Source organism: Monodelphis domestica, chromosome 4 (assembly GCF_027887165.1).
Source record: "Monodelphis domestica isolate mMonDom1 chromosome 4, mMonDom1.pri, whole genome shotgun sequence".
Classification (NCBI taxonomy): domain Eukaryota; kingdom Metazoa; phylum Chordata; class Mammalia; order Didelphimorphia; family Didelphidae; genus Monodelphis; species Monodelphis domestica.
Window position 1 is genome coordinate 280124712 of NC_077230.1, and position 23941 is coordinate 280148652.

Below are 23941 nucleotides of genomic sequence, written 5' to 3' on the forward strand. Positions count from 1 at the left end.
AAATAAATTGTTACTACTTTAGAATTAGGTCTGGCTGGTTTCTGATACTAGGAAAGGGGACAGAAGATTTGGGGAGAATCACATCTCTTCCCAAAAGGGAAAGGTTATCTCAGTATCCCAGTGATCCAAACTGCCTAACCCAAGGAACAACATCTCTTCTCGATAGTGGGGTGACCCGTTTTCTAAAGAGAAGTGACAGTGGGTGTCCCTAAGGAGACCAGAGGCAGAAGAATCCATCCTGCCGCTCAACAATAGCTGGGACCAAAGGGTAGGCAGTGGGTCATCTTACCAAAGCTAATCTCTCCAATTCTTGTCCTCCATCTCCCAGAACTTTTCTCTGAGGAGATATATTCCCTCTGTCAGAGGGACAAGAGTTGGCTACCTCTCTCCCAGAGAAAGAGAGGGGAAGAAGAAGCTTTTCACCCTCTCTCCTTCCATTCCTATTGTTTCCCTTCTCAATCCTTCTATTACATGAGCCAACATGTTACTATAGAAACTGAACTGTGACAATATTGACATTCTCATTATAAATCAAATCAGACCATATAAGGTAGCTGTTGCCCAATGACAAGTTAACTCAGACTCTTTCTAGAGAAGCAAATGAAAGAGTTGGTAGGATTATCCTTAGTTTGTGCCCAGTGACTACAAGAAATATGATTTCTTGCAATGCTCACAAGAAGTATAAGTAAAGAGACCACCATGAAGATATTCTATATCTGTTGTAAAGGACAAAGAGATAGAGAAATTCTATGAGAAATGCAGGAGGGAAATTCCATATTAGGACAATATGTACTTAATGTTTGGTACTCCAATGCAAAGGCAGGCCAAGGGTAAGATAGTGGAAAAATATGTTGAAAAATATGACTCAGAATCAAGAACCAAAATAAGTCAAGGACTTGTAGACAACACAAAAGGTTCGGGCCTATTTATTATGATGACAAAAAGAGTTGGGAGGTATGGGCATGGTAAGCAACTAATACTTCAGGGATTCTATGGATCTATGAGATCAAATATGAGTTCTCCCTCCATTGCTACAGATTACAAACTGTACATACCTTCTCATCCTGTGGGACTTTCGTCTGTGTCTCACCATAAATTCTACCCAAGGAGAATGAATCTAATGCATCAAGGGCTTTACTCTAGTTTTTAACATTATGAAGGTATCAACACATATGATCATCCATTATTGTATTTTGTTATAAGGAAAAGTTAAGGAGGAAAGTGCGTGTTTGCAGAGGGCAGAGGCATGGGACAGCAGAGTAAGGAATTCTGGAATTCTGCAAGGGGGAGTTAAGCTGTTGCTAAGAGACAGTTGGGATTGTGCTGGATCTATCTTTCTGGTTTACCTGGAGGGGACTGGCTGTCTTCCCTTGCTGGCTGTTTTCTGTCTGGCCTTATCCATCATGCCTACTTCTCTGCTTGATATCTTCGGAGCTTCCTGGTGTGATCCTGAACTGTCTGGGCCATCTGTCTGTAAGATTTGGTCTGAGATTCTTTTGGGTTCAGGACCTCATCCTGGGTCCTGCCCTGCCTAACTGCCAAACCCACTACCTATAATACCACAAAAAGGGGGGTTGGTTTTGGTTAGTGAAGGTCTAGTTATATTAGGGTTTTGGGTATTTAGACAGCTGGTTAGTTCAGAGTAGCTTGAATTCAAGAAGACTCCTGGTTACAGGACATTAGGATCTGGAGGGGTTTTAGGTAGTTTATATTAGATTAGAATTATCCAAATCCCCTTTTTTGATATAACCTGGCCTGTGTTTGTTACCTGAGGAGAGGCTTTGCTTTGAGTGGGCCTGTCAGCCCACAGCTGGCCTTCCCAGAGTTATTCTTCTGATACTGGCCTACATTTAAACATCTAATCCCATCCCCAAACCACCTTTACATTATAATTTACTTGACTTGCCTATCTCTTTTTTCCAGTAATACATCTTTTTTTTACTTGTTTTTTTTCAGTTCTATTCTTTTTTTTTTTAGAAAATTTTATTTAGTCAATTATTCCTTAGTTACAAGAATCATATTCTTTCCCTCCCTTCCCTCCTCCTACCCCTTACCATAACTGACATGCAATTCCACTGGATTTTATATGTGTCCATGATCAGAACCCATTTCCATGTTGTTGGTGTTTGCATTAGGATGTACATTTAGAGTCTACATTCCCAGCCATATCCCCCTCGACCCTTGTAATCAAGCAGTTGTTTTACTTCTGTGTTTCAACTCCCACAGTTTTTCCTCTGAATGTGGATAGTGTTCTTTCTTGTAAATCCCTCCGAGTTGTTCAGGATCACTGCATTGCAACTAATGGAGAAGTCCATTACATTCTATTGTACCACAGTGTATCAGTCTCTGTGTACAATGTTCTCCTGGTTCTGCTCCTTTCACTCTGCATCAATTCCTGGAGGTCGTTCCAGTTCACATGGAATTCCTCCAGTTCATTATTCCTTTGAGCACAATAGTATTCCATCACCAACTTTTACCACAATTTGTTCAGCCATTCCCCAATTGAAGGGCATCCCCTCATTTTCCATTTTTTTGCCACCACAAAGAGCACTGCTATGAATATTCTTGTACAAGTATTTTTGTGGTATGGCTGGATCAAAGAGGGCATTCTTTTAATTGGCTTTCATTTTATGGATATTCTTATACATGTATTTTTCCTTATTATCTCTTTGGGGTACAAACCCAGCAGTGCTATGGCTGAATCAAGGGCAGACAATCTTTTAGCACCCTTTAGGCATAGTTCCAAATTGCCCCCCAGAATGGTTGGATCAATTCACAACTCCACCAGCAGTGTATTAATGTCCCAATTTTGCCACATCTCCTCCAACATTCATTACTTTCCTTTGCTGTCAGGTTAGTCAATCTGCTAGGTGTTTTGATTTGCATTTCTCTGATTATAAACGATTTCCAACACTTTTTCATGTGCTTATTAATAGTTTTGATTTCTTTATCTGAAAATTGCCTATTCATGTTCCTTACCCATTTATCAATTGGAGAATGAGTAATACATCTTTTGAATGTCTTTTATATCACTTCTTATGCATACATACATCTGTCATTGATAATATACTGCCACCTATTTATACCCCCAACAAAGCTCTTTGGGTCCTTTGCAGTTCAATGCAGTGAACATGTGTTAAGTATGTGAGATTATGCTAAGTGCTAGGGATACAGTTTATTTAGAAACCCATAATCCTTGCCCTCAAAGAGCTTATATCCTCAATGGGGAAAAATATACAAAAGGATGCAGGAAAGGATTGGGAAATGGGACACCAGAGGATATTATTCTTTGGAATTGTAACAAAATAGAATAGTAGATACCGAGTGGAATGACTGAAAAGCTCAGTTTCTGTTATCTATAAAAACAAAGACATTGGGAGGAGTTTTGTACTGAATTCTCCAGCCATCTAATCAGAGAGAAGAGGAAGCCGTTGTCAATCAGGGCTTGAGATGGGAGTTTGGGATTAAGTGTAGAAATGATGTGTTTATCCTGGGAGGGGGAACTTGTTCTGCAGAATTGAAATCAAATCAGGGAAGCATATGCAAAATGGAGAGTGAGCCATGATTTTGATTCTGTAGCAATTATTGTGCTCCACGATTTGCAGTCATTTAGTACTATAAGAAGAATATTGTGTAAACCTTAAAATTTCTCAGACTCATGAATGTTGGAAGAATTCCCTAGCAGATAGTGAGAATTCTACTTGAATGTGAAGGCTCCTTGCCTTGGGAGTGTCCCTGCTCCACCCTACTTAAGACTGCTTTAGGACAGAAAACGGCTTGCTAAACAATGAAAGTACTTTGATCCATGCTTATGGAAGGGACAGGAAGTTCTTTGAGTCATGACTGTTTTAGAATTGATACAATGGGATACTAAGTATCTATAAAGGTGGGGCAACTTGTAAACTACTTAAATCTAAAAGGGTGATAACTTATTCAGCGGTTTTTTCTAATGAAATTTGTCGACACAGCAGCATTTTTTCCTGACTTACTAAAGAGATTAAAACTACTCAGCTGTGAATTCAAAATGGGCGGTCCTTTAGAAACATCTACAGTGATTGGTAGATGTAAGGACTTAAGGGAGGTGACAGAGGAAATTTTTGCCCTTAAAAATAAGAGCTTGGATCTCATTCGAGAATCTCGATTTCTGATTCTCATTCTGGAGGATCTCATTCTGAAGGAGAGCTCCTTGAGGAGCTCCTCTGAGGGGCTCTGTCCCTCTGGGGTAGGAGCTCTGGAGGCTCTTGAGAGAGGCCCTTTGAAACAATCTCTGGCTGGAAGACTCTTTGAGGAAGGATGCTGGTCTGGTGTCACTAGTATCCTTGTTTAGTCAGACTTTGTGGTGAGTGTTAAAAAACTGACTGATTTTTCTTTTAAGACTCAGGTCTAGGCCATATTGGCTTGAGGCCCTTCATACTTATTCCTTTCTTACTCTCTCTCTCTTTCTTTGATTACTCATTGTATTGTTAATTAAAAATCTCTATAAAACCCAATTGACTTGGGTATTTGAATAATTGGGAATATTTACCTGGTAACCACCTTATATTTGATTTTAAAACCCAAGATACTGTAGTGAAACATATTTCTGCGGTCAAATTTACTCACCCTCTCTTATATCTATCACAATTTATATCTTCCACTATTTTAACCACTACAGTTTAAGACCTCAACCATTTTAAATCTCACAATTGTTAAAAAAAATTAAAAAGATGGAGCTTTGTTCCAAGGAGAACCCTAGAGTCTTTAAAAACATTTTGTAATTTCCTAAATGTGATCCATTTTGTTTTCTTCCTACTTTTCAATTCTTCATTCATATCCAGTAACATTTTGTTCCCCTAAATAAGACCCACAGATAAAAATTTGGGTTAACCACGCACTCAGAAAAACAATAACAACTATAAGCAAATGAAGATAACTTTTATTCAGATTATGATTTAGAGTTTGGTGGTAATCCCATACATTGTATATCAGATTATACAGCTCTGCCTAAAATACAAATCCTAAACTAAATTTTCTAATAAACCCTAAATCTAACTGCCTTTGAGGGCATGTTCTTTTACCTGCCAGAACAGGCCTCTCTTAACTACACTACTCCTATCTGGAAATATATTCCCTAACTACCTACCTAAACTAATCAAGGATCATTAATCTACTACTACTTCCTTAAATCAGTATCTCAATCCAAACTGTCAGAAGTCAACTGCCAGTTCCTCTTGATTGAGAGAGATTGACACAGAACTCCGGCTCTCTAGAGAGTCAGAGAAAAGGAGCCCCTAAACTCTAATTGGTGCTCTTTATATATGATCCTCATCTCCTAGGTAATGGCATCTTCAGCTCTCTGCTAACTCTTACTTAGAAATGTTTTTATTCCTGCCTCCTTTTCTGCCTCTTCAAGAGACACAGGGAGAGATTAAGAAACTCCTTTTAACACATTTGATTTTTAATTCTAAGCAAATTTCCATAGCAGATTATTAAAGGATCTTTGATCACTTAGAAAAAGAAGAAATGATGATTAAAGTTAACATGAGTTCATTAAAAACAAGTCATGGCAAAATGACCTCATGTTTTTCTTTATCATGTTAGGAATAGTAAACTAGAGGATGTTATGAACATGCTACATATGAATTTCAGCAAGATATTTGACATTTTCTCAAAATATTCTTTTGAATAATGGAGAGATATTTTAGACAGAATGATGTAGTCAGTTGGGTTTGCAACCAGGTGATTGTACTGAACAAGTGGTAATTAGTTGATTGGATCAATGTCAACTTGGAGGAAGATCCTTAGTGGAGTCCTCCAGGACTACGTCCTTGGCCCAGTTCTGTTTGACATTTTTATTAATGGCTTGGATGAAGGCAGAGTTGGCATGCTTATTAAATATGCAAATGGTACAAATCTCAAAAGGATGCCTAATATATTACATGATAAAATAGGGAGTCTAAAGGATTTTGACAATCTGGAATGACAAACTATAGCTAACAAAGATGAAATTTAATATGAATAAATGTAAGTTTCTGAGCTTAAATTGAAAAACCCATTTCAGGTCATCAAAACCGTTGCTTAAAAATAGAGAAGTAGATCAATGAAACAAAAGGGGATCAGAAACAATGGGATTCAATAACCTTGTGTTTGATATAGTACCTAGGAAAAAACTCTTTCTGATTAAAAAAAACTTTTGGGAGAACTGGAAAGGAGTCTGGCAGAAATTAGATTTATACCAATATCTAATACCATATTCCACAGTACACATTATTTTTTAAAATTTATTTTTATTTATTTTAGTCCTTACTTTCTGTCTTCTTATCAATTCTAAGAAAGAATAGTGGGTCTTCTTATCAATTCTAAGAAAGAATAGTGGCAAAGGCTAGGCAATTGGGGTTAAGTGATTTGCCCCAAGTCAAACAGTTGGGAGCTGTCTGAAGCTAAATTTGAACCCAGATTCTCCTGATTCCAGGCCTGGTGTTCTATACACTGTGCTACCCAGTTACCCCTCCACAATATGTTTTAAATGGATACATAACCTTAATAATAAAGATGATACTACAAAATTAGAAGAGAAGTAGGTCATATACATCTCTCAGATATGAGTAGGAGATATATCCTTAACTAAACAAGAGAATTACAAGAAGATAAAGATAATTACAAAAGATAAAACAGGTAATTTTGATTATATGAAACTGAAAAGCTTCTGCATAGTCAAAATTAATGTAACAGTAGAAGGAATGTATGGGAAAAAATCTTTGTATCCAATTTCTCTTAAGGTTTGGTGTCCAAAACACATAAACAATTAACATATGTACACTCAGTATACATATACATATACATGTATATGTGTGTATAGTGATGTTCAGTCATTTCAGTTGTATCAACTCTGTGTGACCCCATTTGGGGTTTTCTTGGTAAAGATCCTACAGTGGTTTGCCATTTCTTTTTCCAGTTATATTGCAGATGAGGGAATGGAGGCAAACAGCGTCAAGTGACTTGCCCTGAATCACACAGCTAGTAAATATTTGAGACCAGGTTTGAACTTGAGAAAAGAGTCTTCCTGACTCTCAACCAGGTATTCTATCCACTGCACCATTTAGTTGCCCCTATATCTATATTTATATATGTCTATAAAACTAGAAGCATTTCCCAACATATCATTGATCAAAAGATATGACAGTTCAAAATATTTGCAAATTATCAGGAACCACATGAAAGTCTATTCCAAATCATTAATAAGAGAACTGCAAATTAAAATAACCCTAAAGTTTCACCTTCCACCCACAAATTGGAAAAAAAGTCAAAAGACAGGAACCATTGATACTCGAGGAGTTGTGAGAAGATAATGTTTGGTGCACTGTTGGTAGAGCTGTGTATCAGTATAACAATTTTGGAAACCAATTTGGAATTATAGAAATAAGATGACTAAAATTTCCACAACCATTGACCTAGGTTTATACCCCAAGAGACCATTGATTAAAAAAAAAAAACTACCATATTCATGTAGTCAACTAGAAACTCTCTGCTGGCTGATGCAAAACACACGCACACAGAAAACTTTTTGATACCATTCTCTTAATAGCCTCAATGTGGAAGAGATACCTGTGTGTTTGTGTGTCTCTGTGTATATATATACATATATACCCTCATATATATATATACACATACGTATGTGTATATATATTCAAAGTGTATACATTTGATTCATAACATAAATATTACATATAGTTTTCATTTTATGTACATCTAGGAATTTTATAAATTATGAAATTTATATTCTAAAAATATTATACATATATATGTACATATATGTGTATATGTATATATCTATAGCCAAAATCAGTGTCTGTTTCACTTCCACATGGGCTTTGGTTGAAAGAATTTAGGCTGTTCATTTTGGAGTGGCTTATTGTTGTGTCCATAGCACGTTCCATAGTGCTTTGCATAGGCAGTGAGGTGGTATGGTAGACAGAACACTGGCATTGGAATCAGGAAGACTTGAATTCAAATCTGTCCTCAAACACTTAGTAGCTGTGAGATCCTGGGCAAGGTATTTAACTCTTATCTGCCCAAGTTTCACCATCTAGCAAATGAGAATAATAACAGCATCTATATCCCAGGGCTGTGAGCTAAAAATTGTAAAGTACTTATTACTATATAAATGTTAGCTATCATCATCATCATCATTATTATTGGCAGCTAATTAATGCTTTTTGTATTGGACTAAAGAAGATTTGAGGAACACTATAATCATCTTCTAGTATTTGAGGGGCAGTCCTAGGGACTCTTCTATTTGGCTGAGGGAAACAGAACCATTTATAAGAAGACAGATTTTAAATAAATATATAGACCATTCCATAAATTTGAATTATCAGCCTTACGGGGTATTTAATTCTTTTTAAATTAGAAGACTTTTTAGGAGCATAAATCCAAAGTTGGAAGGGAACTCACAGACCATATAGTCTGACTCCTTCCTTTTATAGATGAGGAAACTGAGGTTCAGAAAAATGACTTGCCCAAGACCACTTAAGTAGTAAATAATAGTCACATCAAACCCAGGTATTCTGATGCCAAATCTAGTGCTCTTTTTCAGTAGATTCATCAAGGATGTTGCAGATGAGAGTCTTCATTGGACTTAAAGAAATTCACTTCTAATTCCAAGATTTTGTATTTCTAAATGGAAACTGAAAGGATGAACTCTAGAGGTTTTTGAAAGGAAGAAAGAAGAGGGGACTTAGTAATGGATCCAATTAAAAAGATGAGAAAAGAGGCAAATCCAGTTTCAAATTAACTCTTTATGGCTGTTGCGTAAACAGTACTAGAGAGAAAGCACACACATGTAGAAGTCATACAATGGTACCATTCTCCTTTCTTCAGCTCTCCTGCTGATTCAAGCAGTGCAGAGCCCAGGAGGACAGTTTAAAATTCACATTTCCCTCTCTGTGCTTGTTGGAAATGTTGCATCTCTCAGTCCTCCCTCCCACTCACTTCCTTCCCCAAGAGGGTTTCCCTGAAAAAAGACAAGGCCATCTGGATGTTAGATTGCAATACAAACTTTCTTTCAAGATTCCTTCTCTGGAATTCACTTTTAGTTCTTAGTGTATTTCTTTAATCTCCCTGTGACTTCCTTTGGTGTTTTTTTGGGGGGCCAATGTCATGATTACAATCTTTGTTTTTTGTTGGAACCTAGAAGGCTCTTCCTCACATGGACTTCTTGGCATTTATATGTTTTTTTTCTTTTGTTTTTTGGTCATTCTGTTGTGTTCAGATTATGCAGTATCCTGTTTGTTTTGCAAACACTAAAATAAAGTCCCAGTTTCAGGATGACTGGATGACTCTCAGGGTCATCCCTGCTGAACTACTCCCATCTCTCCTTGGTTAGGATCCTGGCCCAGAGGATACAGTGAGGGTTGGAAAGGGAAATTGCTCTTAAGATACAAGCCAAAAAAGGGAAACCTTCATCTTTCAGGCACATATCTGAATTATGTCCGAGAATAACCCTCTAATTCTGCTGTTAGGAGGGATTCAGAGGATATTCAGTTGAATTAATTCTACAATGTAAACTTAAAAGTAGGTACAAAAAACAAACTTTATCTTTTGAAATTTTATCTCAACCTGAGTTTTTTTCCCTAGCAGTCAAATTTATTCATTGTTCTTAGTTCCTATTCTTTGGTGCCAATTAATTCTAATTCCTTATTCTATTTGTATGCTTTACTTTACTTATTTTCTTCCTCCCTCTGGCTTCCTTTTATCTCTTACTTCAGTCTTTTTTTAGATTGGGTTTCCCTATCTTACACAGGCTGGAAGTGAAGCTTTGACTTTATTTCTGATCCAGGACAGTTTAACCCTCTTCCCCCCCCCCCCCCCCCCCCGCCCCCCAGTAGCAGAGACTACAGGCATAGCTACTGTATCTGTCTATCCCTCATTTTCTGAATCCTGTTTACTTGCTGTTGCTTTTTCTCTTTCCTCTGTGTGTGTGTGTGTGTGTGTGTGTGTGTGTGTGTGTGTGACTGGAATGGTTTGCCATTTTCTACTCCAACTCATTTTCCAAAAGAGGAACTGAGGCAAACAGGGTTAAGTAATTTGCCCAGAGTCATACAACCAGCAAGTATTTGAATCCAGATTTGAACACATGAAGACCAATCTTCCTGATTCCAAGAGCAGTGTTCTATTTCCTATGCCACCTAGCTGCCCCCTGGCTACTTTTAGGTCATTCTAAAATTACTTTTACCCCAAATAGTATCTATACTTCACAACTACAAGATTTGAATAACACCATATTGTATTTATCTATGTACAAGTCACATCTCTCCCATTTTATCAGGGACAGAGAAGAGACATTTCACTTTTCAACTTTGCATCCTTATCACCCACACGATTCTTTGCATCGAGTGGGTGCTTGATAAATGTGTGTAGAATTGGATCGAATCCATTTATATGAGAATGGCACTTTGCAGATTTCAAAGCACTTTCAACCTTTTTTGCTATTTAACATAACCCTGTGAGGAAGTCATATTATGGGCCATTTAACATATGAAGGAACTGAGTATCACTGCAGTCCAGATTATACTCAGTTATTGGCAGAGACAGCCTTAGGGCATATGTGATCAGGCTCCTTAGTTTATGTTTTCTCTGCTGTACTCATGTAGGTAACTAGGAACTCTCCACTGGCTGATGCAAACCATACACATGTAAAAATGGACTTGAATCCAGAACTTCAATCCCCAGAAATCCTTGCTCCACTTCCCCAAAATGCTTTGTAATCTCACTGAATTCTCACCTGGGCTGAGAGCAAAATCATTATTTAAAGGGTCTCCACCCACGGCAGGCTCTCTTCTCTTCCTGTCTCCTCTGGCAAGCAGACATGTCTCATGATGTGAGTGAAATTGAATTGGGACTTTTGGCCCACCTGGCACGTGCCTTTCTTACTTGTATTTTTCTTAAATTCTCAACCTTTAATAAACCTCTAAAAATATAATACTCCTTGCAGAGAGAAACTAATTTCTACCTGCCTCAGTTTCCCCCTAAATTTTAACTCTTACACACATACCCACAAACCTGAGGCTTTTCTCTATGCAGCATCCACTCATAAAAGCCCTGGCTCTTTATCACCAAGAGACCAAGACAATCCTGCTGCTCCTCTCTTCCAAACTCCTTTCTTCTCTTCAGTTTGTAGACTGCCTTTTGGTGTTCTTTCTCTTTAGTGTTCATTTTAGCATCATTTCATCTGGATGCAGTGTTAGTCTTGTGAAGAAAGGCTACATAGTGCTATTTATTCTCCTGAAGAAGGTCCTCGTTGTAGCAGGGAGGGTCAGTACAATCACTGACCTGTTCCTCCAAATCATGGGCCCTGGATAATTGTCCCAGTTTGCATTGGCTTTGACTCCATTCTGCCTATAGTATTTTTGCATGCTTTAGAAAGGAGTAAGTTTTCTTAGCTTAGGCTAGAAACATAATGGAAAACATCAGATTCATTACACCAGGGAAGAGCAATCTATTAACCAATTATCACCTTCCAAACACATTAGCACTGATTAATTTACCAGAATAGCCCAGGCCCTTAGGAAATGGGAAACAGGACATGTTAGGTTTGATGGAGGAAGGGGAGGAGGTAGAAAAGGAGAAGGAAAAGGAGAAGAGAAAAGGAGGAGGAGTAGGGCAGAAATCAAAATGTCTATATTTCACAGTTTTTCTTCATGTTCCTATTTCAAAGATCTGTTCTATGAAATAGACTAACTGATGCTGGCATCAAACTTGTGAAATTTAGCTGTCAAACTGAAAACAAAAATGATTCTGTTTTGATCTCATATTTTAAAGTGCTTCATTTTAAAAATATTAATTTTGCATTAAAATTCTTTTTTTACATTTGAGTTGATGCAAAATGCATGCCTGATTAAATGCAGGCTAATAAATGATAAATTATTTAAATGTGATCTTTTGCATATCTTGTTCTGAGGTCACCTTTTAAAAATGCCAGCATTTAAACAAGCAAATTCCAATTTTCCTAAATAGAATCTTTTCCTCAAATAGGCAAAAAATCTTCACCCAAATGAGCAGTATGTGAAATCTGCATAAATGTGGAGATTTTGGCATCAGTCACTAGATCAGCCTTAACCTTAAAGCAAAATGATATACTAGGCAACTTTGCCTTTCACTTTTCTTTATGTCTAACCATTCCTCACACTTTTTTATGGAGCAAAAAGCTAACCAACCAGAACAAAAACTAAATAGGCAAACTTCATGCATTGTCTCATATTAAAAAAATTTGTTTTGTTTTGGAGATAATGTCACCTTTAAAATTCGGATTATAAACTTACAGATCTGGACTTAAGAGTGATTCAGAAATCACATAATTTCATTCTCTCAAGAGGAATCTCTAGAGAGATGAAGCCTTTTATCCAAGGTCACATAGAGAATAAATGTCAGAGGTGGGATCTGAACTCAGGACTTGGGATCATGAAAATTCAAGTTCAAATCCTATCTTGGATACTTACTAGTTACATGACTCTAGGCCAATCACTTAACCTCTCTGAGCCTCATTTCGTCATCTGTAAAATGGGAATAATAATTGTACCTGTCTAAAAGGGTTGTTGTAAGGATCAAATAACAAAATACATAAAACATTTTAAGAACCTTAAAGCTTACATGAACAGTGAGCTATGATAATGATGCTGCTGAAGATAATAATGATAATTATAAGAATGCTGGTGATGATGATGATGCTCTTTGTTGGTAGAGAGAGTTTCTCCAAAGAGAGTTCCTTCAATGAAAGCACAAGTCCAGATCATAAGGAATAATGCAAACCACAATTCAGTGACCCTCCCTTATCTTCCCCTCCTCTTTCCTTTCTGTTTCTCTTTGCCTGTTTTGTCTCTTTACCTTTCTTTCAAATTACTACCTTTTTTTTTTGGCCCTAACGTGCCTGCCCACCCTTTCTCTCTCCTGGGATGAGTGACAAGAAAAGAAAAAGAAAGGCAAAGAAATAGTCTATAGACGACACAAGGCAGAAGTTGTCTTTATTTTTCATTTGCGGCAGAAGGTTCCCTCATACTGAGTATTTGTTTCTTTGATTTAAAAACTGCACTCTTAGAAATGTATATCTTTCAGGGACAGCATATTTACATGGGTTTTAGTGCTTTGTTTTAGTGCCTCTCTGGTTTACTGTCTCAAGATCCTCCTTTGCATAACTCTAATTTATTCCCTACATTATAAGAGAAAGACAGTAATGGGTGGGTGGAGAAGAGAGACAGAACAGAAACGAGCTTTCCCTCCTCCTTTACTCCATGTTGCCTGAGGCCCCTTCACATCCCATCTCACTATGAGTCTTCTTTTCCTTAAAGTACTGTGTTCATGTGGACTATTATTATTGTTGCCTAATCTGGAAGTGTTATTTATGGTGGGAATTTCAGGTCAAGCAAGAAAGGAGAGTTTTGCTGGTGGGGGAGCTATTCTGGGGCAGGTTGGACCTTGCTTAAGTGATGTTCCTAAATTATACTATGTAGATGGATATCTGTTCTGCTTTAGCCTAGGGGCATTGACCTCCCTTCCCTTGCCACCCTTACCTCACCCTAAACAGGTGTTCTTTAAATAATTCTGTGCTAAGAATCTATTAAAGGGAACATGATCCATTTGAATAAGTAACTTTATATTTTTTCTAATCATAACCTTTATGATCCTCGGTTTCCTCATTTATCAAAGGAGGGGATTGGAGTCAGAAGACTTTGCTTCAAAAGCTGGTTCTGGTACTTTATTCATGTGTGACCCTGGGTAAGTCACAAGCTCTCTAGTATTTAAGTTTCCTCATATGTAAAGTGAGAGTATTGGATTACATAAACTTTAGGTTCTCTTACAATTCTAAATCAATAAATCGATTGTTCTATTGTACCCCTTAAAGATATTCCAGAAGGCAGCTAGCTACATCTTCCCCTCAGTGTTCTAGGGGTGCCCCCCTAGAACATTTGGGGATATTTTCTAATACTATCAGCTTTGAGTCTCCATTTCAGTGTTTTCTCCTTAGTATTAACCACCTGTTAAAGTCAGCATCTCCCAATATCATTGATTGACCCAATATTCAGTGCTTTGCTATCATTAAAAAATAAAACAAAACAAAACAAAAACCTCTTACCTTCTGCCTTAGTAATATTTCTAAGACAGAAGAGTAGAAAGAGCTGGCAAATGGGATTAAATGACTTGCCCAGGATCAATCACACAACCCAGTTTCCTCATCAGTAAAGTGAGAAGGTAGATATTAGATGGGCTTCTAAATCCCCTTAAGAGTTTGAGGTTACATTTGAATCTGGGTCCTCCCAACTCCAGACTGGGCAACTCTATCCATTGTGCTATCTAGCTGTCCTTCCATATTTAAATAATCAACATCAATTAGTTTTAATAAATGCATATTTACTGAGAGGATTAGCAAGAACAAAATTTAGAGAGCATTTTCTTCCAACACTAGGGGCACACCATCACCCCTACTGTCTTGGTCCCTGGGGAGTGAGTAGGTTAAATGAAACTTTAAAAAGTTGCTACAAAACATTCTCCAGATCAAGTTCACTTTCAAATATAGCAGAGCTAATTGATGAAGTCTATCCCTTGCCTAAAAGACTGTATCTTGGCTACTCACGAGGGCTCAGCTATCTCTATACTCCTTCACTTAAAAGCAAGAAAGAACAGGTAAAATAGAGGCAGAAAAACAGAAAAACATCCACACCAGGCATTCCCAACCCCATTTTGGCCCTTGGTGAGAGGGCAGCCAGAGACTTAAGGCATATCTTTCCTAGATAAGAAAGAAAAAGATTAATTTGATTGTTTAGTGCTTTTTGTAAGCACACCCAGTTCTGACTCAGCACCTAGGCACAGGCTCTTTTTGCCACACAGTAAGCATACAGGAAATAGTAACAGTTCTCTCCAGTGGAGAACAGGGCTTTCTAATACAAATGGCTTAGAACAGACTTATCCAGCCTCCATATGAGGCATTGTAACAGGCAAAAACACAGTGCATGATCAAAGGATGAGAATTTTGTTAACCACTTCCCCCATTATTCTAGCAAGAAATCTATGAACCTATGACCATCATGATATGATGATCATCATCACCACTGTCTGTCTACCTGTCTGTGTCTTCCATCCTCCTTCCCTCCCTCCCTCCCTCCCTTCATCCCTCCCTCCCTCTCCCTTTCTCTTTCTTTCTTTCTTTCTTTCTTTCTTTCTTTCTTTCTTTCTTTCTTTCTTTCTTTCTTTCTTTCTTTCTTTCTTTCTTTCTTTCTTTCTTTCTTTCTTTCTTCCTTCCTTCCTTCCTTCCTTCCTTCCTTCCTTCCTTCCTTCCTTCCTTCCTTCCTTCCTTCCTTCCTTCCTTCCTTCCTTCCTTCCTTCCTTTCTTTCTTTCTTTCTTTCTTTCTTTCTTTCTTTCTTTCTTTCTTTCTTTCTTTCTTTCTTTCTTTCTTTCTTTCTTTCTTTCTTTCTTTCTTTCTTTCTTTCTTTCTTTCTTTCTTTCTTTCCTTCTTTCTTTCCTTCTTTCTTTCTCTCCTTCTCTCCTTCTAGACTGGCTCTTAAATATCTTTTGTTGTCCCATTCCTTTTTTATATTGTCCCATATTTTTTCAATTGTCATACTTCTCACCTCCCTTTGCCACTGAAGAATATAGTAATCATAATGGAAATGTTGCCAAGAAGATTCTATACCATAGTCCTAAATATGTTTGACCTCAAAAGGAAACATGTGGATGAGAAACTCAGTCATGAGTTTAGAAGCATCCAGGGAGACAGACGCTATCTACTAGAATACTGGATTTGGCTTCAGGAAGATCGGATTTCAAACCTCACTTTTGATGCATTCTAGTTGGGCAGCCATAGTCTCTCTGAACCTGTTTCCTCATCTGTTAAAGGGAGACAATACCTGGAACACCGATTTCATTGGGTTATTGTGAGGCCCAGTTGAGATTATGTATATAAAAAACTTAGCAATTAAAAAAAACCTATGCATATACCAGTTGTAATTTTAATTGTAGAGTAAGAAAAACCTAAATTGAAGTAGAAGCTGTCCTGCCCCCAAAACAATACCTAGAGTAATATCTTGTACATTGCAGGTATTCAATAATATTTTCCTAATTGAATGAATCATAGAAAACTGGAGAAAGAACTTATCTCTGTGAGGCAAAATGGGATTAAAATCTTGAAAACAATTTTCATTCAATAACAGGACAAACAAATAATGCCGTGAGATCCAACTGAGCTGTTCATTCAGCTTTGGCAAGAGTACAAGGTCATTTAATTGGAGCCTCTTGAAAAGAGTTCTACTAGACTCCCCATTGACATACTGCCATCTGCTGGAGCTGGGTCTGCCGATCAGCTTTCCAAGTGTTTGGCTCCCTGAGCCGGAACATATGCTCATTCTCCATTTCCTGCTGATTTTTCTGACGCCTGTCCAAATATCCAGGAGAAGAAGGCAGGCAGGACTAGATTTCTGCAAAACTGTGAAGTAGGTGAAGTTTGTTTTTGGCACTTTCCCAGCTCCCCTTTTAACCAGCTTTCCCTCCCCTTCCTCTACTTTGCCTTTATCCGATTCCTATTAATGCCATTTTAAAGGTATTTCTCCCTTCAGTTGTATTTTGGTTTTAATAAGATACACTAAATTTCACAGACTAGCAGGCCTTCCTATAGCAGACCTTTTATTAATGCAAAAGTACTCTGGGCAAAAACCTGACTAGAAATCACTACAGCCCATAGCAAGGGTATCCTTAAAGGAACAAAACATAAGTAGTTGTTCAGCAGAAAGGGCACTGGATTTGAATCAGGGGGAAACTGAATTCCATCCAAAACTATGTGACCCTGGCCAAGTCACTTCAACTCTCTGGCCTCAGTTTACTCATCTATAAAATGGATTTTAAAAGTTTTTCTACTAGTGCTGGCTTTTACAGTGTGCACCAATTGCAACATTTCTAAGGATACGCTTTTAATGATGTTACAATGATAGAAGCTCTAGAATTTTCTATGTGGCCCAGAGAGTCACCCCATGGAGCTTGTGAATAACTTGTCACAACTATATCCATATCAGATGCCCCTGTCATCTGAAAGAGATTACATACTGCAAGGGCTATAAAACAGCTTAGGAAGCTCTTCTGATTGAATATGGTTACCCCCATTCCTCTCTCTCTCTCTCTCTCTCTCTCTCTCTCTCTCTCTCTCTCTCTCTCTCTCCCTCTCTCTCTCTCTCTCTCACACACACACACACACACACACACCCCACTGTGCCAGGGACTAATTTGCAGAACTGTCTACCTTTCACTTAGATATTGCTAGGGATCTCACATTTGAATGAAGCGGATGATTTACTTCTCTCCCATGTTCTGGGTATAGTTTTGTCCTTTTGATTTGTCAATGTGGGTACTGTGTCAGGAAAAATGGATCCTATCTATTTTTCTTCCTTTGGGAGAGTGCAGTTACTTTGTGGGCATCTTAGTTCTTTGAATGTCATATATTAAGTGGAGCAAGAAGGGACACCTCATAATTATTCTGTCTCACAAGAACCAATTGGACCTAGTATGGAGGCAAATTTCATCAGTGGAAGCAACTCCTAGTAATCTAACCAACTCAAACAAAACCCCCAGGTCACTGTGAGGATTGGATTTAGCTATCTCTTGATTGTAACAATGAAGGTACTTAGTTCTTCCTTTATTGGGAAGATTGAATTGTAATCCCCCAATTGTAACAATGAAGGTATTTAGCTCTTCCTTTATTGGGAAGATTGAACTATAATCCACAATCTATTTTTAGATTTTAATCCCCCAAAGGTGGTAACTCAGTATTTGAAGTAGATCTACCCATTTTAACTACAAAAAAGGCGTTACTAACTACAAAAGGTGAACTAACCAAAAAAAAGGTGTTAACTAACCACAAAAGGTATAACTAACCATAAAAAGGTATGAACACCCATTTCATGCATTGAGTGGGAGGTCTGTGACCCATGTGTGAATGAGAGGGCAGTACTGGAAAGGAATGTCTGCTGTGATTGGTAGATGTGAAATTTAGGGGAGGTGACACGAGAAAAAGGTCTTTAAATAGAGGAAACAAAGACTTAAAACAGTCAGTCATCTGGACTTGGAGTGAAGGATCAGTCATTCTGAGCTGGAGGTAAGACAGACACTTGAGGAGAGACTGGAAGACCAACACTTGGATTTGTCTGTGGAACTGAACCCTTGGAGGAGCTTGTGCAGGAGACCTCAGACTGCTGACTTAGTGACCCCACCTTTCCGGAGATATAAACCTCAGAGAAGGTCCATTGTCTTGAGACTATTTTCCCTGATTAGGGCCTTAGCATTTCTACCTGGGTCAGAGGAAGCCAGAGATTTTTCTCTTTCTCTCATTCCTTAATATCTTCTCTCTGTTGTAAATAAAACTACCATAAATTCTATTCTACTTTAGTAATTCATTTTGGGATTTAGAAATTAAATCCCTGGTAACCATAAATTTTAATATATTCCAGTCCAACCACAATTACATTTAACATCACTCCTACTGCTACACATACATAGATACATATAAAATATGATATGTGTATGTATGAGTGTATATATATATATGTGTATATATACATATATGTATGTAGTAAAGTCTTATTCCTTTCAGTTGTATTTTGGTTTTAACAAGGTACTCAGAAAGAACAAAAAGACTTCAAGACTTGTTGTACTAAGTTTCAATAAACTGGAAAGGACTAGCAGACCTTCCTATACCAGACCTTTTATTAATAAAGGTATAATATATAAGTATGTGTGTGTGTGTATATCTATATATCTATATATCTATATCTATATCTATATCTATATCTATATCTATATCTATATCTATATCTATCCAAAGAGTCATTTTTTAAATGTTACTCCTGAAAGGGAAGATTTTATACCGAGTTGAAATGGAATGCAGGGTGACAGACAGGGGCAGTTGGAATGTGTGGGGGCAGGGACTTCTGGGAGAACCAACAAACTCTGGAGTCGGTTGAGTTCTGAACCCTGGAGTGAAGCAGCTCCCATTCCCAGCTCGGGATTGGAAACCCACCATTTCCTGAGGATTGCCAGATCATATCTGATGCCCACAGTGACTGTGAACTGATCCTGTCTCTTCATTGATTCGAGACTTGTGTGGACTGACTGGACATTCAGCTGCCTGAGAGAGTTTACCATGAAGGGCAGGCTCAGTCCTGAAGCTGGAATGCCTTCTTCCACACCAGCTACATTTAAAGACATTTGCTAATTCTTTAATATTAGATTAGGGTAGCTAGCATAGGAGAACAAGAAGATACATAAAGTTTCCAGGCTGGTACTAGATGTTGGTCAAAGCCAAAAGGACCCAACATCAACATGTGCTTTTAGCTTAGGGAATCCCTGTTTGACCTATTCTCTGATCTTCCCCTTGTCATCCTATCCCAAATAAATAATAGTTGTACATAATTAGCAGTCAGATCTTTAAAAGGAAGAATAAAGAGGGTTGGTGTGTGGAGGAGGTTGGATCTGGGAGGAAGATCTCTATTAGAACCAGGTAACGCCAAGTTCTGGTTCAAAAGCCATTGATCTTCTTCCAGCAAGAGGTTTGACCAGAAGGGCATCCAGGATGAATTAGGTTACGTAAAAATTTCCTAGTCAGCCACCAACTTCCACTCCTGTGGTGTCCTGATCTGGTACAGATCTCTGCATTTACCTGTGCCTCCACCTTACTGGAAAAGGACAGAGGACAGCCATCAGTTCTCTGTCTGGGCAGGGAGGAAATATCCTTGGAAGGGTTAGTTCACCAGCACATCCTGACTAACCATTTTACCATCATTCTAGGGGGGCTCCTCCTTTTCCTTTTTTTTTTTTTAACACTCCTCTTAGAACAGATCTGGGCAAACAATAGTCCACAGACCAAATTGAACCTGCCACTTGTTTTTCTTCCACCAGAAAACCAAGAATAGCTTTTACATTTTAAAAGAACATAGCTACTCATTCATTTACATATTTTTTATGACTCCTTTTGGCTACCTTGGCAAAGTTGAAGAGTTGCGAAAGGGGCCATATGTGGTACTCATTGTTTTGTTCTATTGCTTGGTGTACTACAATTCAGTGACCTGATTATAACTCAACAGTATTTCAAGGGCCAGGCATATTGCCTTATGAAGACATTTTTTTTTAAATTACCAGTTCATACTGTAAATCTCGAAATTTCTCAGACTTGTGAATGTTAAAAATTCCCCCATCGGGGAATTCTCAATTGGAACAATTCCCTACTGGGAACATTCCCCATTTCGACTGTGAGAACTCGCTAGGATCAGAAATGGGAGAACCTCTACTCCACCCATACTTAAGACTGCTTTAGGGGAGAAAACTCCTTGCTAAACAATGAAAGTACTTGGACCCATGCTTATGATGAGGCAGGGAGTTCTTTGAGCCATGCCTGTTTTTAGAATTGATACAATGGGATGCTAGGTACCTATAAAGGTCGGGCAACTTGTAAACTTGTCAGGAGCAAAGAGGTGAAAACTTACTTAGAGGTTTTCTCTTGAGGGGATTAGTTGACTCAGGGGTGTTTTCTCTGGTTCAGACTTACTGAGGGGATTAGTCGACCCAGCAGTGTTTTTAGAATGGGTTGTCCTTTGGAAAACATCTACTGTGATTGGTAGATGTAAGGACTTAGGGGAGGTGACATAGGAGAAAACCTCCTATATAAGAAAAAGCAGAATCTCTTGAAACACAATCCTTTTGAGGAAGATCTCTGATGAGGATCGCTTGGGAAGAATCTCTTGAGAGAGGCTCTGGAGAAGGGAAGGCTCTTTGAGGAGGACTCTGGCTGGAACTCTCTCTGAGGAGACTCTGTCACTAGAATCCTTGCTTAGACAGACCTTGTGGTGAGTGATAAAAGACTGACTGATTGATCTCTCTCTCTTAAGACTCAGGTCTAGGCCATGTTGGCTTAAGGCCCTTGATACTTATTTCTTTTTTCTCTCTTTCTCTCTTTTCTTTAATTCCTCATTGTATTATTAATTAAATTCTCTATAAAACCCAGTTGACTTGGGTATATTCATAATTGGGAATATTTCCCTGGTGACCACCTTATATTTGATTAAAAAAAACAAAACACTGTAGTGAAAACATATTTCCTGTGGTCACAATTTACTCACCCATTCTTAAATCTACTATAAATTATATCTTCCACTATTTTACTCACTACAGTTTATGACCCCAACTCTTTTAACTGCCACAGTTGATGGCCTTTCAACTATTTTAAATCTTACAATACTTATCATGTCAAACCAAGAAAAGAAGAGAAAAATGTTTTATTATGATTTTTTGATTTCAGGGCTGAGGCTGAAAATTTTCTGAAGAAGAAGAACCACTCTCAACCATTATTATTGAATACAGCATTTGCTCTGGACTTGATATTAATTCTTACTGAAAGTAATCTAAAGTTACAAGGCAAAACAACACTTATATGCAAAATATACTGCAATAAAGTCAATTTGATGACAACTAATATTGTTCAACTCACAGGTAATATCAAGGTGCTTCATATACTTCCTATGCTGTCAAAAGTTAAATCAAGAAGTAAGAACTTTACTCCCACACGAATTTATAATGGATATATTTTCTGGGATCAAAATATAGATCCAGCAGTGTTTTTTGGATCTTAATGAAAGTGCAAAAGAAATGTTTATATTTCAAATTTTACTTCACTGATCAGGTGAGAAGCTCTCACTTAACCTTAATTTGGAAGAGACTAACTCTGCAACATAATGATCTACTAAGGAAAAAATACTGGGAGGTGGATATAATAGAATTCCATATATTGAATATGCCCAATTAAAATCATATGCTCCTGGACTGATATTAGTATTTGAAAGAACTTATATTTGCAAAGAGACATTTTCAAAGATGAAATTCATAAGATCTCGTTACAGGTTAGTATTAACAGGTAAACATTTATAATTGATTTTAATGATAGGGAATACTAACTTTTGACCCCCAGTAAGTAAAGTATCATTCCCAAGAAGAATCTGATTATTATCATTAGGAGAGCCACATTAAAAATTATACCCGATTATTACTATGACTATTATTATATTTTGAAATATGCCAAAAACGTTTGGGGAAATTGGTTTTCTCTTGTTATATAAGTACCTACATAATATCCTTGATTTCTCCTTCTATCCACTGCCTACAGAATAGTTTAACTATAACAGCTCTAATTTACCATAACTGCTTTAGTTTAATTATAACAACAGAGGGCCTAAAATGTTTATTATTTGGCTAATTGTAGAAAAAGTTTTCCAATTGCTATCTTGGAACAATACAGATATGTAGAATGTAACCTGGTGCTCAACTATTTTCCATAAGACTATCTTCCTTGGTGAAAAATGATTACTTGATATTCTGAAAATGCATGAGGATCAGAGTTGATGAAAGCTTCGGAGAAGAGAGATGTTAGGTTTTCTGTCTTTGAGAAAGGACACACAAGGTTCCAGGCTTTCTTCAGGATAAGGTGGCTGAAGGGAGAGAAAGACTCCAAGAAAAAGTCTACATGTTCAAGCAACTGGTACCTCTCTATCTGTTGGCTTCTTCTTGGAGTCTTTCTTTCTCTTTAGGGAACCTATCCTTAAAAAGAGTCTGGAACCATGTGTATCAGGTCTCAAAGTCTACATAGAGAAATTAAAAATAATTCTCTGTCAATGAGAGGTCTTATTAAAATGAAATGGAACCCTAGGTTACAGAAGAAACACATTCTTTTATTTAGCCTAAAAAAGGAAGGTGCTAACCTTCCAACTTCTCACCTTCAAGTCGCACAATGGAGCCAAAGCAGGTAATATCCTAATATTATGGACAAGAAGTTCTCTGGTTCATGTGATTCTGTGCTCCAATGCAAGGTCCAGCTGGGGAATGCACATTCCTATTCAATGCTTGACTTTAAAGTATAGATAAGTGGCCAGATCAAATCAACAACATCATGCTTGTTCTTGATTCTCTAAGGGCTATTGCCTTCAAAAGGAAAAAGAAATGTCAGTTGTTAAGTAGCCAATTTCTTGTAAAATGTGAAAATTGAGCTGTCAATGGTTCCCATCACTTTTTCTCTGTGAACTTCTTTGAACAAAAAAAAAGTTATGAATTCCCAGGGTAATTTAACACACTAACCATGATATTCTTTATTCTCTTAAATTTATTCATCAAGTGCTTATAAGTAACCACAATGATAAATTTTGTCCTCAACAGATCCAAATTAAAAATGATATATCATTATAGGGCAAAATTGTATTCTACATGTAATATGTTTTTCTAACTAAATGAAAATTATAAAATCCTACAAGAATATACAAAATTCATAAAAATGTAAAATTACAAATATTTTATGTTTATTATTCTGTGAGGTTTAAAAGAAGGGTTATAAGAAGCAAAAAATTGGAAATTGAGATGTTGGCCAACAATTGGGGAATGGCTGAACAAGTTGTGGTATAGGATTGTAATAAAACATTTTTGTGATATAAGAAATGACAAGCAGGATGATTTTGGAAAAACCTGGAAAGACATATGAACTAATGCAAAGTGAAGTTAGCAGAACCAGAAGAACATTGTATAAAGCAACAGTAATATTTTTTGATGAGCAACTATGAATGTCCTAGTTATTCTTATCAATACAGTGATCAAAGATAATTCCAGAGACTCATGATGAAAAATGCCATTTGCCTCCAAAGAAAGAACTGATGGTCTGATTGCAGTCCAAAACACATTATATTCCCCTTCCTTCCTTCCTTTCTTTTTTCCTTCCTCCTCTTTTTTTGTTTGAGATCCCTTCTACAAAATGACTAGTATGGAAAAATGTTTTTCATGATTGTACTCATAAAATCTATATCAGATTGCTTGCCATTTCATTGTAGCGGAAGGGGTGGGTGGGAGGGAGGGAATGAAAGAGAATTTGGAACTCAAAATTTAAAGAAAAGAATGTTA

General features: G+C 37.4%; 1 long non-coding RNA gene across 1 annotated transcript; it reads left to right on the forward strand.

Annotated features, from left to right (window-relative positions):
* Positions 1 to 1260: 1260 nt before the first annotated feature.
* Positions 1261 to 23867, forward strand: LOC103094470 (uncharacterized). Its single transcript, XR_468033.3, has 4 exons — positions 1261 to 1473; positions 13681 to 13749; positions 16180 to 16458; positions 21306 to 23867. It is a non-coding gene; the product is annotated as an uncharacterized LOC103094470 (long non-coding RNA).
* Positions 23868 to 23941: the final 74 nt, after the last annotated feature.